The following is an 18,348-nucleotide window of genomic DNA, read 5'->3' as shown; positions in this document are numbered from 1 at the left end:
GAACGAGCATCCTGATTCCAAGTATTTGCTTCAATTCACACATCTTAAAAAAGTAGGGTTAACACCAAAATTTGAATAACTGGTAAATTACCTTTTTCGGGCATGTATAAAAGGGCCTTCCTGGGTTATTGGTAGTACAAGATGTTCTTATTATAGCCTCAGCTCCACATCCACATTCCATGTTCTTCATTATGTACCTTCACAGTAAAGAGTATTTGAAGAAGAAAACAATGTGCTAGAATGAATGCAAGAAGGTATATATGAAGGAGCAGTGCATAAAAAAGACTATATTACCCCCAATGTGTAAAAGACTATATTACCCCCGCTATTGTACTTTCAACGGATCCGTTTATCAAACTTAAGAACTAATTCAGATAAAAAACAATCGACAAAGAACATCAGACAACTTTACAAAACGCCTATCATTTTGATAGGTCTTTCATTAATCATTCGATTTCACTTACAAAATGTCTGTCATTAAGACAGGACTTTTACATATTTCGCAAAAATAAACAGAAATAAAAGAAAAAAAATTAAGACACACGAACACTACATACTAATAACCTTCTTAACCATTAACCACCTTAGCTGCAGATCAACCCATCACCAAAGCTTAACAAGGAAATGGAGCACAACAACCAGCAACAAGAGCATCCCCAACATCATGCCACCCAGAGCAACACCAACGGCTTTAAACTTCTGATCATGGCCATCCAGCTTGTGCTGGAGACTGATGTGGTCGATCCTGCAAACGATATACTCTTGTCCTAGTTGCTCCTTTAACCTTTTCATTTCAGTTTGGTTTTCTGTAATCTTCGGACCACAATCACAGAAGATTGAGTGGAGCACATTGTAGTTGATGTCTTCACCAGAATTTATAGAGTTGGGTGAAGGTGGTGGAGCCGACATTGTTGCTTTTTAAGGGTTCTTCCACAAGATTGTTTGCCCGAAAATGGTAAACAAGTTTTAGATTTGTTTTACTTCAAACCCCACATGCGTATGTCCCCTTATAATTCGAGACTTGTGCCTGGGACTCAATCGAATAGACAGTGAAAGGTTGTTGGGCTGTTGGTGGACATTAAAGGCGATAATTACTAATCTGCATGTGCCAACTTATGTGTCATCGTGTCAACTCGGTATTGACTCAGTGAGTTACCTCATACGTATACATGGCAAGTAACGAGGCAGGTTAACCTGCTAAAATGGGTAAGGTGACTTTCTCAATCGGTCATTAACAAGTTTAAGCCCTTAAAACGCAAGAAATAATCATGAGGGACCATTTAAACCATTATACGTAACTTTGTTGGGCTAGAGTGACAATAACCCTTTGTTTGTTCTAGATATTATTTTGTCTCTTCTAGACTTAAAAAGACTATTATACCCTTATCTATTTTTTAAATTTATTTTGTTGTTTAAATTTAAAGGAAATAAAAAAAATACCCAACCACCGTCCCTATCTTGTCCTCTTTCCCTCCCACGTTCTTGAAAGAAAACAAGTAACCAAAAATACACACGAATGCCGTCGCCTGCTGCCAGATCTCGTCACTGAAGCTTGTGGTCATGTCGCCTCAAGCCCTCAACAGCATCGCAGAAGAGAAGAAAGAGACATGGCTAGGATTTGGTGGAACCTGATGCACATACGTGGTCAATGCCTCGTCTTCTTCCTCCGAGCCTACCCTATCTTTTTTCTCTGTCAAATTCATGAGTGAGATAGAGATTGATCGAGAGAATCAGAGAAATCACTACATGTGTAATTAGATCGATATCTTCATCTGCATCTCCATCTTCAATCTCTAATTCCTTCATTTCTTTATCAGAAAATGGTATGATTTGATTTTGACCAATCGTAAGTTCACCAAGGTTTCAATGTTCTTTAATTTTGACCATCGTGACTTTGATTTTGGGGATATTTTGATAGATAATAAATAATAAAATCAAAACTTTGTTGGTGATCAGACAATGGTGAAAAAGTCACAGTGAAAAACTTGAACAACTTATTCCATTGTTTTTGTTGCTGTTTCGAATCGGAATACAAAACTTAATCCATCCTTTTGCTGAAACTTGATTCAAGATTGGAGATGAGAGTGAGCTTTTTAAGATGGGTTTAGGGTGTTGGTGTTCTTCCAGTAAGATTCACCTTCTCCGGCGACTTCCTGGGTTTAATGGTGAAGGCTGTGGTGGGATGTGATGCCGGCGATGGCGAGGGTGTGCTGGTAAAAAGGATATGCTGAGCTGTGGCCATATTCATTTTATAAATACATAAATTTATATACATAATTAATAAATACATAAAATAATGTTAAATGAAAATAAAAAAGATATATTAGTCGTTTTAACTGTATTAGGATTTAGGACCAAAACAAATTCAATTTATAAGGATTGTCTTTCTTAAAAATTAAAGTTAGAGATCAAATTATTTTTAATCATAGGAGCCATTCGTGTAATTTACCTTTTTCCAAAAAATAATGAAAATAGAAAATAAATAAATAAAGGTATTCAACTCACTATAATTTTTGGGATGACCAAAACCACATATCCAAAAATAAAAATAAAAAGTTGATTTAAGCTAAAACCTTAAAAAAAAAAAAAGAAAGGTTGGTTTGAACTAAAACCTAGAAAAAATATATATCATATGGACTATTTTTTGTATTTTTGTCTAAATAAAAATTATAAAGTATTATTCATTTCTTCAAAAAAGAATTTTGTTACGTTACATGGTTGGAACAAAACACATACAATAAGGCAAACATAGCATCCATAAATAACATAAAAACTCATGTTAACATCAAATGTTTAACAAAACTCAATTGCTTACTCTTTGCGTGTAAATGACTAATGAGCATCAATCTAAAGAACTATGAACTTGTCACTAGAATCATAACCAAAAAAAAAAAAGCAAAACCCATAAACAAACAAAACCAGGTAAAGGTGCATTATTCATCTAACTTCAAAAATATGGTAACAGGATCCGATTGAGAACACCATTATTAACGTGTACCTTCACATAAGCAGAAAAAAAATATCATAATTAAAAACCGATGCAAAAAATATAAACACCCTATATAGTTAAGAATCATTAATAAATCAAAATATATAAACCAAAGTTTACCTTGAATTTGCTTAACGTCTACTAATCTTCCCATTTGACCTTTTCCCAGAGAACAAATGTTTTGGCTTCAATGTTGGAATGACTCTATCGCCCTCACCCTTTTTAGCTGCCTTATTCCTCTTGTGAACCGAACTCTTTCCCATTTTAAACGCCTTCACCTTCTGAGCTGAATCCTTATACCCTTCACCTGGAACCAATTCATGCACAGGTGGCCTTGACATTGACCTTGACCTCGACATTGACCTTGACTTTGACTCTGACCTAATCTTCATCTTCTTATTCGATCCTTCACCATCATCCACATCCATTCCATCACCATGATCAGATGATCTCTCCCTCTTTCTACCCCTTGACTCACTTCTCACCCTTTTCATTGCTTTTGATGGATCAAGCCCTAATGATGACAGCTGTCTCCCCATTCTTTCCGATGTAAATCTTTTGTCTTTATCGAATTTCCTTGGAACAATCGGTCTGCTTTCAGCTGTGCTTTTCTTGATTCTATGTTCACGGATTAATATGCTTTTCTTTTTCCTGATTTCATTCAGCTCTTTCTGTTGTTCTGGAGTCAAATCCTCACCTTCCATTTCTTCATCTTCTCCATCTCCTTGTTCTTGAAGAAGCCCTTCTTCTTTCTCCAATTCCTCAAGCCTCTGTAAAATATCTTGATCGATAAAATCATACACGTTATGCCCATCGAGTATTTCAGGCATGTTATCTTCCTTCCATTCGTCATCAGCTAAAAGATAATGTTTCTTCAAACTTGCAGAGTAAACACCCGCTCCACCATTTTCATTTTCATTCTCCCTTTCCAACTTCCTCTTCACCTTTTCAGCTTCCATGGCTTTAGCTTCAACAACAGCTTCAGGTATACAAACAGGTCTTTCCTTCTGATCACGTGGCTTTGGCATTGCAACATGAAACCGATTCAAACACTCGTTTATCTTCTTTGACTTCATTTTGACTTCAACTCTCTGGTCCAACAACCTCTCACAAGCTGCGTTTTTTACCGCGATTACCCCTTCTTCAGTCAAAGTACTCATGGTCAACAACACTTGTTGACCATCTACAACCAAAGTCTTCATTGCTTCTGACTTCATCTCTTCAACTAACTTCTTATCATCTTCCGAAATCCCTTCCAAAGATTGCAAATCCGTTTTGTTACAGACGATTATCAAAGGCTTATTCATGAAGAGCGACTTAATGGAATGAAAAAGAGCAGCTTGTTGTGCAATAGTGTATCCACAAGAACCAGAGATATCAAGAAAGAATAAAACAGCAGCTCTGAGATGTGCTAAAGCTGTTATACTAACCATTTCTATGATGTTCCTATCCTCAAAAGGTCTATCTAGAATCCCTGGAGTATCAATCACTTGATACCTTAAATACTTATAATCAGTATGTCCAACAAACAGAGACTTTGTAGTGAAAGCATAAGGTTGTACATCGACATCTGCTCTTGTAATCTTGTTGATGAAAGAACTCTTTCCAACATTCGGATACCCACAAATCAAAATGGTTCTAGTGTTTGGGTCAATAGAAGGAAGCCTAGCCATGTGTTGTCTGATCTGTTCAAGATAAGCCAAACTTGGCCCAATTCTCTTTGTCACTGTGCACATTCTACCAAGAGCTGCAACTTTTAAGGCTTTGCATCTGTAAAGCGAGTCGCCATATTTCAACAACTTGACATAATCTTTGGCTATTTTCTCAATGAGGTTTCTTGCTGTGTTGATTTGACCAAGGGCGAGTTTGTAATGATCTTTGTTGTAAAGGACATGAACAAGGTCGCCATAGAAAGGATGAATGTCATCGAGTCTTGGGAACTCGTCTACAATGGTGGAGAGCTTTTCGTGAAAGTTCGTTTGTGTGAACTTCACTTTTCTCATGTAAAATTGCCTAATGTGATTGATTGCATAGCCTTTGTGAACAACTGTTGGGGTTTGTCTTTGGGTTCTACTGAGGACTACGTCTACAAAATCTTTCTCTGTGGGTACCCTTGTGATTTTCTTGAAATTATACTGCACCATGTCTGAATATTTATGCCAAAACTGCATCAAAACAAGTCATTATATCAGAAATCTCATAATACCATTCAAATACAAAGGTGGTGAAGTCTTGTTGCAAACTTGATAACAAAAATTTTGAAGTAAAATTAGATTACTCTGTTCTTCAGATACATTTTTCAAACAAATGATTGGAAAAATCATCACAAATTAAGAATGTTTTATTGACAGGTCCATGAAAAATCATCATAAAGTTAAGATTGCTGTTGATTAAGAAGCGTAAGTAGTTGTAGTAATGGGGATAATTAAGAAGCAATGTGCAGTTCTGACGCAAAGTGAATCTCTGTTCTTCAAACAAAAGGTTGTCGTTTTATAGCTAATGTGAACAAATTAGAACGCATGAACAAATATGCAGATTAAACGACATAAATCATTCGAACGAACAGAGATTCCAACAAATCAAAATAAATAATTCAAGCGAAGCCTACAATTTTACATGATGTATTACCAGGAACAGAGTATAGAACGGGAAGAGGAAGAACACAAAACCCTGGAACCGGTATGATTTTAGGGTACAGCCGATGAATTGAATCGTGGTTGTAGAATTGTTTCTTGGAATTTATTAATGATATAGAATATGCGAAAGATTTGGAAATCAGGATTTCAAGAATTAAGATTTCGAATAAAATTGAAATATATTTCCTTTAGTATAAATTTGTTTAGTGTTTGTAAATTGACAAAATATTTAGAGTTTACTTGTGTTAAATAATACAATTGACCTTATCTTTTCTTGTTTGTTTGTTTCGTCAATCATTTATACAATCTTGTTTTGATACGTATTCTTGGAGAAGATACTTATCAGTTTAATTTGGTTAATGGTGTATGTATTTAAGCAAATATTAACCCCATATTTCGGATGTTTCTTTTGTTTTGATAGATCAAAGTGATGAAAAGAGACAAAGATGATCACATCTCGGCTTCAAAGAATAGGGAGTCTCGGCAATGGCTCAGAACATGAGAGGTGGACTCGGCAAACACTAGCCCCCACATGTCGAGTTTGGTGGAGGAATTCGGCATTGAGCTTCCGATGAGAGAGAGAGGGATGTTAGGTATTTTTTTTACAATTTTAAATAAATACAATATTTCAAAAAAAAAAAAACTTATTTTTTAAACATAACCGTTTTTTTCTTCTAAATTTCAAATTTTAAACTTTTCATCAACTATTATAAACTAGAAGGAATCTGGTTGCGCCGTTGGCGCTGATTTGAATAATGTTTGGAAAAAAAAAGCTGGAAATAACTTTCTGGAAATGCATTAAAAGTTATATAGAAATAGAATTTGTTTACGTTGCAATTATTGATTACATTCCATGATAAAATGAAAAAAAAAAAAAAAATTAATAAAATACGAAGATCGGAATGGCCCATTCCATTCCATCTGACAACGGAATGAACAATGTTGTTCCTTCCTTCACTTCATCATACCAAAAAAGATGTACTTACTTATGCATGTATCATGGTCTCTTATATGCAAATCACCACTATACGTGGACTCATAGTTTCCCTGCAATGGGAAAAGCATAAAAATAGAGGTCAATATCATTATTTCAGTTTAAAGTAGCATAATGTAACGCCCGTAGATCAGGGCTAGTCAATTTAGAGACGATAGGCGTCAAAAATGAACTTTTGATGAAAGATTATTTAGAATGAATAATCTTAACTAAGTTATAGTATATGTTACAAGGTTTTCGTGCATATAAAGAACGCCGAAATCCGAGTTATAACGAAGAAGTTATGACCTGTCGAAGTTTCGTGACAGAACCAGCTCGACACAGCGCGATGTAAAAAGTGAATTTATGTTAGAGCGATATTTAGCCTTAGTGATCTAAACAAAAGTTGTAGAGTTCGTTAAACCGTGAGCGTGCATAAAAAGAACGTCCAAATCTGACTTCGTATGAGGAAGTTATGATTTTTCTAAGTTTCAGCTTAGCAGTATGCAGCCCGAATACTCGATTTGAGATCGAGCGGTTTTTAGCCAAAATAGTCTAAACGAGAATCGAAGATCTCGTCAATTGTAGTGAAACGATAAAAAGATAGGCGAAAACGGACGTCGGATGAAGAAGCTATGAATTTATAACGGAGTTTTCCAGTCCCGGCCTACTAAAAATAATATAATAAAAATAAATTCAAAATTAGCCAACGGAGTCTAAACGAAAGTTGTAGAGCATAGTCTCACCTACGCGTGGATATAAAGAACGTCGAAAACGGAGCTCGTATGCGAAAGTTACGCAATTTAGAAGTTCGACGAGTCAAATTACGCCCAGCGTAATTTGAGTACGCCCAGCGTACTCAAAGGGGTGCAACTTGTCTGACCAATACTCGAGTGCCACCAGTCGACGCACGCAATGACGTCAAAGTAGCCGCGTAATTTGAGATTACGCCCCTCGTAATCCCAGACCCAGCAGCCTATAAATAGAACTCGAGATCAGCCATTTCCTTGTGATTTTTCTTACTTTCTCTCTAAGTTTTTGCCTCGATTTGCGTGCCAATCATATCCTGAAGCCCCGTATTATTCCCGAGCCCCGAAGAAAGATCTGAAGCCCCAAGGATCCCGAAGAGCGTTATTCCCGAGCCGAAGCGCTGCCTGCGAGGAGCCGGTTTTTGTGAAGATCTTCCAGATCTACAGAGAAACACTACTTCCGCAAGCCGTAGTGCTGCCCGATCATCTTCTGATCAAGTGAGTGTATAGTCACTTTCATCTTACACATAAATATGAAGTATTTGATAAAATACGTGTTATGTGTGTGTGTGTGTATATATATATATATATATATATATATATATATATATATATATTGTTGTTTATATGCGTGAGTGCATAGTTACTTTCTTCTAATACATAAATATAAAGTATTAGCTATGAAATACGTGCTATGTGTTATATATTAATTATCTATTTGAGATGGATTTGGAATTGATGTTTTTATACGGGTGTTAAATGATTTAAATTGTGTTTGTATTTATATCTACAAAAATGTTGGGTAGAACATGGGTAGATGGAATAGTTGGTGACGATGCGACTTCGTGCCTATTGAGTAAGCCTTGGTGACGATGCGACTTCGTGCCTATTTGATAAACCTTGGTGACGATGTGACTTCGTGCCTTTTGGTGTAAACCTAGGTGACTATGAGACGTAGTGCCTATTGTGTAAACCTTGGTGACTATGAGACGTATTTGCAACACTTTAAAAACCACATCAAACACATAGTATATGATTTCCAATAACTACAAACTACTTTAACAAAAGTACTACACCATATGTATGTCTTAAACTCGTGTGTTTGTGGAAGCCTAATATCAAAGGAGGTTTGCAAAATAAAATCGATGACAAAAGTCATAAATCTGTCAAAAATAAAGAATGAATATTACCTTATCATGTAAATCTACAAAAATAGCACTTATTGATTGAGTGAAAAACATTGAATTTCACTGTTTTAGACAGAAACTTGAAGGAACTTTAGAAATCTGATTTACAAACAAACTGAGAATGACAAACAATACACAAATCAAACACAAAAAAATTCAGAAGCTTTAATATTGATCAAACCTTATTTGACATCTCCCAATCACTTCGGAAATCAACAACTCGACACATAAGGGAAGGAAAAAGCATAAGTTCAACACAGATTGAGGAGAAATTAGCACTTCAGCATATCAACACAGAAAGAGAATGCGATATTTTAATTTGAGAAAGATGAGTGAGAAGCAGAGAATGAACTGACTATAAGAGCAAGATAGAAATGAGAGAAAGAATTATTTTAAGAGCAACAGAAAGAATGATTTTGTTGATGCGAAAAGGAGAGGGAGAAATTACAACGTCTTCTGATGTCGAGATTCACGAGGCATCATCGAATTAGCGATTCATGAGGAGGCGATTCCATTCCCTCCAAATGGTGCCCTAATTCTTGTCGCTAGTTTCTTCTTTCGTATCCCAGACATGCTCAACATTCGTTCCAGGCCATATATTTACCTGGGCTTGAACTAACTTGGCCCCTTTTTAAAAACATGTATCTAGATTATTTTTTATATATACATACACTATTTAACCCGATAATTTTGGGCCCCTCTGAGACATGGGCCCTGGGCAGTCGCCCGGGTCGCCCACCGTCTGGACCAGCCCTGCCGATATGTAACAACATTCGGTTCCTAAGCATTCTTCATCCACAAAAACTTCAATACAAGGCAGGACAGGGGCAGCAGTTCTAGCAACAGGTCTCTGTGGAATCTGAAATTTTAAGGAAATATAATTCACTGAATGATTACGAGATATAAATATAATCAAGAGTCATGAAAATTGAAATAAAGAGAATAATAGTAATTAATACCTTATGTAATGTCCACTTTGCAGGAATGACATTATTCTCTTTATTTCTCTCAGCTCTTCCTCGTAAACTATTCCAGTGTTTCAACTTCGGCTTTGATGATTCCGACTGCTGCTGCATTGAGCTCCCACCTGTAGTCTCTTTATAAACCTTGAATGATGCAGCCCTATCAAAATCATTATAAAAAAATTATCACAATGTATATTTCTAACTGGTTTGAAATAATCAAAACCTGTTATGTCATTTGCTCACCGTTCTTGTTTTTGTTTTTTTAGCTATTTTAGAACTTTCCATAGGGCGATTTCCTAGTAGTTTAAGAAAGTATATAAGTAAAAGAAAGATTTTTTTCGCATATTTTCAAAATATTAAGAAATTCTCACCACTGTCTTCTCGGGCCAAGATAGTACCAAAGCTTCGGGTAGGTTGATGAGTGTCCATTGATTCCTCCTAATGATTTTGGAACTTTAACATTAATACAACCAGATCATAGACTCATATCATAGTTTACCAAATAGGAAAAAATAAAAAGGCGTTGAGGAGGAAACCCACTAACGATTAAAACAATGACAATCCCCAAAACGAAAATTGCAGAACAATTTTTAGCAGAATAGACTCTGTTCTTGTTCTTTTCATGAGCAAACAAAAAGGCCATCGACACCTTTTGTTTCTCCTTCTACCTTCCCTTTTGAAAGCCGGCAGAAAACCTACAAACACATGGCCATTGTGTGCCATAGTCCTGAGATAGAAAGCATATAGATAACATTAGATATAAACAACACCAAAATTAATATTGTGGAATCACAAGAAACGAAGGTGTTGATTGTGTACTAGGTCCGAGAAATCATGTTCATGTGTATGAAGGAGGGACGTCCACTGTGCATGACGAAGGTATCGGAAAAATGAAAGAAATAAGAAGAGATCCAAGTAATCTTTTTACCTGATTCTAGCTAGCTACCCCGGAGTCCAACGATTCAGCTACCATACACCGCCGTCAGTTCTTGTGGTGATAGAAAAGAGAAGGAAAGTCCTCCCTTCCATTATTGATATTGTTAAGAGAGGATGAAATAGACGGTGGCGATGGTGGTGTGCGGTGGTTTTCCTCAGTTAAAACAAATGGGTCAGGATTTAATATGATAAGCATAACCCTTAAAGTTGTTGCTGATTTAGAGCCCTAGCCTTACCCTTAAACCCTTAATCTGAATTTCAGACTCCAAATTCTGCTCCGTCACTAGCGATACCCGTCACCATCGCAGCCTCTTCATGTCGATTCCAGGTGTGTACTTCGATTTCATAAACCCTCTTCACGGAAACCACCACAAACCTGGCAGACCCACCTTCTTCATATGAACGGAGCGGCCAAGAGAGAACGAAGTGTTTTCTGCAGGTAAAGCAAGATAGTTATGGAAAGGTTCGGGAAGTGTTTAGGTCGGTGGTGTAGAAGAAGCTGATTGGAGAACAATAGCGGTGGCGGCGTGGTGTAAAATAAGAAAAGAAAGGGAAGGAAGGTGAGTGTAAAATCCCAAAAAGGCGTGGCAATCGTGTTAAACCTGCATAAAGTTGTGGCCAAATCGAGAGTCAGAAAACATTCCTGTTCACCAACGTTTTAAGGATTAATAGTATATATAATACCAACATCCTTTTTTTTACAACTTTCAAACTTTCTTTATTCACCTCTCATGACCTTCTTTTATTTTTCATCATCTTCAAACATTCATCTCTAAAAATTACTCATCGTTGAACTATGGATGAAAAGATCATGTTGGCTCGTGTATTGATCGATGTAACTGAAGAGCCAATCAACATAAATGTTGTAGATGCATCTATTTTCTGGACAAGAGTCACCCAAATGGAGACATGCAAATGTAGTTACATTGCAGTTTTCACACCTTGCTTCTTAGGATGAGGCGTGAAATAGTAAATGGTGAAAATGAAGAAATTTTGTTGGTCAATACTCCTGAGGCTTTCCGTGAAGAAACTAACAGACATTTTCAGTGTCTTAAGTTTTAGTAGGTTGTGAAGAGAAGCGACAAATGACGTCAATATGTCCAATGAACTTATGTTGTGTTTTATTCTAATTTGAAGCTTATTTTAATGTTTCAAATGTTTTAATTTCAATTGTCTTTGTGTGTGTGTGCGCGCGCTTTAAGTTAGTTGTCTTATAATTTCAAGTGTACTTGCTTTTGGTTTTTAATGAAAATTTTAGTTTTATATATTAGTTTTTATATAAAATATTTTTTGCTTTAAAAAAATGTGTTACACGGCAAAAGTGGTAAATTGTGCCATTTAAATGGCAAACTTTTGAAGAGGTGTGACAAATCATAAGTGACACCTACATTACAACAAAAAGGATGTGACAAAAGTGATGACACTCCACTAGCCTAATAAACTTAGAACCCTAATGGTTTTTTATCATTATTATGGATTTATTGATGTTTAGGTATTTTGGACATCTGTTTAGAAATCTATGGCCTTTTAAAAAAAGGCTTTTGGTAGTGCCAGATTTTTTCTAAAGAATGGCAAAATTGTCTCTTAAGATCTACAAGTTGAAACGGTAGGTGGAGTGAGATGTTTGTTACCTTCGTGGACATGGAGTGGGACAACAAAACTTGTTAACTGATACAACACTATTGAATCATCTTGAAAAGTTACCATGGTATGTTGTTTTAATTGATTAATTTCCCTAGACATTTAAGGTTTATTCTTTTTTAGATATCGATTAAGTAATATAATTCAATTTCTTTATATTAAAGACAAAATTTCATAATTGGTCCATGTGGTTTGCAAAATATCTCATTTTGAGGACTTTCAAGAAAAAAACGTCACACCATTGGTCAATGTGGTTTGCAAAATTACATGAAAGGTCATTCTGCCGTTAAATTTAACTTTTCAGTTGTTATATTTTAATAAAAAAAACTATTTTATCCTTATACCAAATTTGCAATATACTACAAACATCAATGACCATTTGTATAATTATGTATATTTGAAATTATATATATATATATATATATATATATGTGTGTGTGTGTGTGACAATCCGAAATTTATCCTGTCATTGTAACCTCTTTTTCCGTTAATAAAACCGGTCTTTATCAAACTTTTCATTTAGCATTTGGATTAGGTTATTTAAATTAAGACTTTTATTGTGACTTCATGAGTGTTCAACAGATTTAGAAACACGTGAAACACCCTCAAATTCTTTTAGAAATATTTTTAGTTTACGACCACGTCGGGTTACGACCATAAGCTTCGTTTAATGTCGGTATCGGGTAGATTTCCACTGGGCCGCAAACTCAAACCCTATATAAGGGTGAGTGGACCTCCATTTGAAGCTTTTCCACCCTCTTAACACACTCTCTCTACTCTCTCTACAACTCAAATTTTGATCCAAAAACACCTCTTTCAAGCTCCAAACTTGTAAGTAATCTATCCTAGCTTGTTGTTTAGCTTGTTTAGCATGCAAATCGTGTTTAAATCATCCAAAACTCTCAAAAACATGTGTTTACGGCCCTGGAACACTCCAAAACCGTAAACACCCATAAATGGGGTTTTGAAGCCCCAAAACCCTTCCAAATCACTTTTAGTGCTTAGCTATGACTTAGGGACTTGCATGTACGATTTTAGAGCACCAAAATCTTGTCATTTGGGGAGTAAACATGAGTTTACAGCCCAAGAACATTCTTGGACCGTAAACACCCCTTCATAGGCCGTAAACACCTTTTAAGGTGTTAAATTGCCCCTTAAACACCTCTTATGGCGTGGGGTAATGTCAGAATCAACCACCATCGAAGTAGGGACCTTAAACATCAAATAAACCAAGACCTTAAGAGATTACGGCCATAAACCCCCCCAGGATTGGTCCCTTGGCCGTAAACTCCCTTAAGGAGGTCAAATGGTGCCCTAACTTCCCCTATGGCTTGGATTAATGCATAGGACCTTGTATTCTTTCATTTGAGACCTTAAATCATGAAATTTTGGACCAAGCATAAGTTTACAGCCGTAAACCCATGTGCTTACGATAGTAAACTCCCCAAGTGTCCTTCATGAACAGCAAACTCCATTTCCAAGGTCATTTCAAGTCCGGATCACTTCCTAAGCCATTGAATCAACCCTAGAACCTTCCCTTGTGCAATGTAAGACCTTTAAACATCCAAGAACACACCACCCATGATTTTACGGCCGTAAACTCATGGGGATATGGTCATTGGGCCGAAATCTCCCATAAGAGTTTACTCTTGAAGAGCAAACTCCATAACTAGGCCCTACACCCCTTAGATGCAACCCGTATCATCCCTAACACTTGAGATAAAGTGTTTTCGCGCCTCAGGGTGTATTATCTTACTTAATTAGTAGTTAAATGTTTAATTAGATACAATTATGTATCTCCTCATGTTACATAGGATCCTCGTGCGTGTTCAAGCCCTAAATTGACACTTAGCATCCTACGCGACACATTTCTCGACTGGTGAGTTCATACCCGTAAACCATTTTCCGTGTTTTTCATGTTTTCAGGGGGAATTCAAGTAAAAGTACAAGGAAATCTTGTACTCAAACTTATTATTTCGTATGAAATGTTTCGTATTTAGTATACTTTTAACACAGAAAACCGTATTAACCAACCGTTTAACTTGCAGAGTTAGTTTTCAAACTAATTGTTAAACTCATTATAAAATGTTATATTTTATATTTCACAAAGGATTTCATGCCATTCATAAAACAGGATTTTCCGTATTATTACTTGTAAATTCGTTATTTTTAAGATTGGAGACACATCCTCAGAAACACTCCACAGAGATGCGCGAGTGGAGGACCGCCCCTGTAACCATAATCTCCTGGAAGGAGAGCGTGACTTGAGTGTATAGATCTATACGGGGCTGACTACCCCACACCTTGCTGCTAGCTACAGTGGGACCGGTAGGTCTACGGGTGACAAAAGTCATAAAATGATATTGACCTTCTTACTTGCCATATCTAGTTTATCGTATGGTTATAGAACTCGCAAACTTAGATAATGGAGATTTACTTTTAAGTAATAAAGAACTTAGTAAATTAATACCCTTAGGAATTAGTTTACTACCTACTTATTTGTTTTATATACGTGTTAAAACTAATGTACTTTTCAAGGATAACCAGGCTTTCAAGATACTTCACTTAAACGCTACAAGTATGGTAGATACTTGTACACTTCATTCCGAATCGATAATCAACCACCAACTTTTAAGGAAAATAAGGGTTTTTCCTGGGATAATTTAACTTTTCATAAACAGGCTGTTTAACAAATGGATAACTAAACTTCTTTTATAAGAAAATATGAGATTTTCTTGGATAACAACCTTTTCATAAAACCAAAGGAAACTTATTCTTTTACCATAAACAAACCGCTTATAAAGTCACCAGCTTTATGTTGATATATTTAAAACTGCTTGTATTCTCAGGTTCTCGTTAGACAGATATCGTGCGTTCTTTTGGAGAAGACGGAGCGTATAGAAACCTCGTCTTTACTTTTGTTCGTACTGATGTATATATATAAAACATGTATTACTTTGCTTTCAAACAAATGTAAATATTTCTATGTAATGTAATGTTTTGTGTTTACTATGCTTGCTATGTACATTGGTTGTGATATTTTACATGACATCCTCCACCCCGGAACGTTTCCTCCATCGGTTTCGGGATGTGACAATATGTCACACCCCCGAACCAGACGGCGGAAACGTTCGAGGGCTCGCGTGACTTATATTAAATATCATCACAAATAATATACACGAACCATAACATAAACATCACCATGCATCAATATAATACAACTGACATTGTTCACATCAAGTACATTGTTTTAACAATTCAAATCCATACAAAAATTGTTTGATAGTTTACAAAAGCAAAACACACTAACATACTTGGTACTTATTCCTCAGCTTACCTGTTACCTAAGAATACAAGTTATTTTGAAAAACGGTCAACATATGGAATGTTGGTGAGTTCATAAGCAGATTTGATATGAAAATGCTTTGTGTAGTTTGAACGAAAAAGAACCCAGAAAATCTGATATTTTCTGAAAAGACCATTGTTTATAAAAAGGTGTGAAGATCCGTAAATATATGCATGATGATTTCAAAATATGTATAATTGAAAAACTTTGTATTAAACGTACAAGTGAAATGTTGAATTTCCCCGGAAAACCCGATGTTTTCAAAAATAAAAATATCATATAACGGTTTGAATGGTTATCCATCACGTGAATGATTTTGAATTACCTTTATTACTTGATTTATATTGGATTTATTTATGTGAGTCATTATAACCATGCATGATAATGACTAATTCGTCTGTCTTGGCACTCTGGTGAATGCCGGAATTGATCTTAAGATTTTATCACCCTAGATTGGCCGAGTCTAACTGTAGTGAACAGCTGAGGTGTGAGGGAGTCACCCCCGTATAGATCTATACACAAACTCTTGCTCTCCCTCCAAGAGACTTTGATTATAACTACAGACTACGACCGACACACGTTGGTGCTACCCGTTATTACTCACTATATCCTAATTGACTTTGATTACTGTTGATTATCGACTTGTATTTGTTTACTTTGACTACACATAGGCCTAACAAACGAGGAGAAGAGGAATACAAGCCCTGCTACCTTTGTGAGTTATTTTAGGCTGTTGGGTATACGAAGGACACGTTGGCCCATTTCGCATTTGATTACTTGGACCTTACTGATGGGTTTTAGCCATAAGAACATCCTATGTGCTCATACAAACCCTAATGCTTGGATCTAGGTTTATCTATTGTACATGCAATTCATCCAAGACTATAAACCCTAGATCTAGTATATGATAATCAATATAACATATAAATTAGGGTTTAGATCATACCTTGATTTTTATGTAGCAATAACAAACTCAAACCCTCCTTGTAATAACTTTAGAAAGCTTAGAGTCACAAATGTCACTCCTATAATGGTTCACAAACACCAAGAGCAAGAGGATGAAGAAGAGAAGAGAAGGAGGCTGCCCAAAACGTGTGGAAACCCTAACCAATTAGTTCACCATGTTTTGGGGCTTAAGGGTTCCTTAAATAGTGAGGCTATTAGGGTTATCTAACAAGGAAACCCTAATTTGGATGCTTAGGCCCTAAGCAACCCATGTACCCCTTTCTTAAGGGCCTTTGGATGATTTCTAATGGGTTTCCCCATAGAATTCTTCCACCCCTTAAATAAGAAGTCCATTAGCTCAATATTCAACTATCACACAATTGACAGTTCTAGTCCCTTAAGTTTAATTAATGTCTTTTAGCCACAAACCTAATTCTTATTAATTCTTGACTAATATTAGTTAAACAATATGATTTCTCCTTTAATATATTATTCTCATAATATATTAATAAATCATAATTAATCCTTTCTCTCCATAATTCATCCTATCAGGTTGCTTTGGTGAAGGCAACCCAAAAGGACCATGCACCATCGGGTCAAGTACATACCAAAATAGTTATGGACTTAGACACTAATCCAACAATCTCCCACTTGGATAAGTCTAATAACTATTCCGCGTATGACTTCAGATCCTGATCTGCAATCGTAGCTTTCCAAAGTCGCTGTCAACTCTGATCTTATCAGATACGCATGTCCTTCAGATAAGGGATCATATATTCCTCCATTCTAGATATCGTATAGACTGAGACATGGATCTAAATCATTCTCTTTGTCTATGTGCTATTTCCCGAATTCAGATTTATGACAACCGACAACAGACTACAATTGAACACATCAATTTAGTTCCGGCTTGGCCAAGCGCTTAGGTGACATCACTAAATCATCGAGGGGCCCACAAATATCGCTTTTATCCTTCTTTGGATAAAAGGAACAGATAAACTTTGACTCAATGCTCGCTTGCACTCACTTACCGAATTACACACAACAATATGTTTTATAACACCAAGTTACTGGTGCGTTTACATATTATCAATGTGCAACCGACTCGCAAGATACAACTCACACATATCGGTTTCAAGAATATAAGATGTTATCGTCTCACCAATCACTCGTGATAAAATCAATGAAGTGATCCAAGTGAGCGTGGGTTTAATCCAATTCTCAAATCATATTCATAAGCACTCATGAACGTTGCAACAAACAATTGCTTATGTCTAATACACTTTAGACAATCCATACACCAAATCACGACAGTCTTCATTCATACCTACTTCCAACATATGAATGACTGTGGTCCGTTCGAATAATTTGACTGTTCTGAACCAATTAAATTATTCAGGAAGTCAAAACATGCAAAGTGAAACACAAGAATAATACTAATCCCATATGGCCTCAACCTTTGAGTATAAATAAAACACCTTTTATTTATCACCATATCGATTACTCATTATTTGTCGTTTCGGGTAATCAACTTCTTACTTGAATTACTTACCATACTTGTTCCATGCTCTTATAATGCACACAATGTTAACCTACAGTCGTTACTTTGTGAAATAGATCAAATGAACACCTTTCCAATCATACTCATTACACAACTCCCAATCCTTATCACAAGTGAAAGAATATCAAATTCTTGCCACTTATAGAATATGCTAGATTCTAACATTTTATGCAAAGATCCTTTCGTAATGTCATAGCACAAAAGTCACAATGACTATTGCCAATGGTATTACAAAGTCCTCTATCGAAGATTGTTACAATACAATTCCTTAAATGTGATGTCTCTCACTCAAAGTACATTTCTTTGAACATCTTTTTGCATAAAAGTTTCTAATCTAGTCATAGATTCTTAATGTCCAACTCCTAATATGGAAACGTTTCCATATTTTCCATATGACAACTCATTCTTAATAGAATCTTT

At 36.0% G+C, this 18,348-nt stretch overlaps 1 pseudogene; it reads right to left on the bottom strand.

The window, feature by feature from the left end:
- Positions 1-3,109: 3,109 nt before the first annotated feature.
- Positions 3,110-5,156, bottom strand: LOC145066146 (nucleolar GTP-binding protein 1 pseudogene; annotated as a pseudogene).
- Between the last annotated feature and the right edge of the window lie 13,192 nt (positions 5,157-18,348).

The sequence above is a fragment of the Lactuca serriola genome, chromosome 8 (assembly GCF_051521515.1).
Source record: "Lactuca serriola cultivar US96UC23 chromosome 8, Lser_US96UC23_V15, whole genome shotgun sequence".
In the NCBI taxonomy this organism is placed as follows: domain Eukaryota; kingdom Viridiplantae; phylum Streptophyta; class Magnoliopsida; order Asterales; family Asteraceae; genus Lactuca; species Lactuca serriola.
This window is presented reverse-complemented; position numbering and strand designations above follow the sequence as displayed.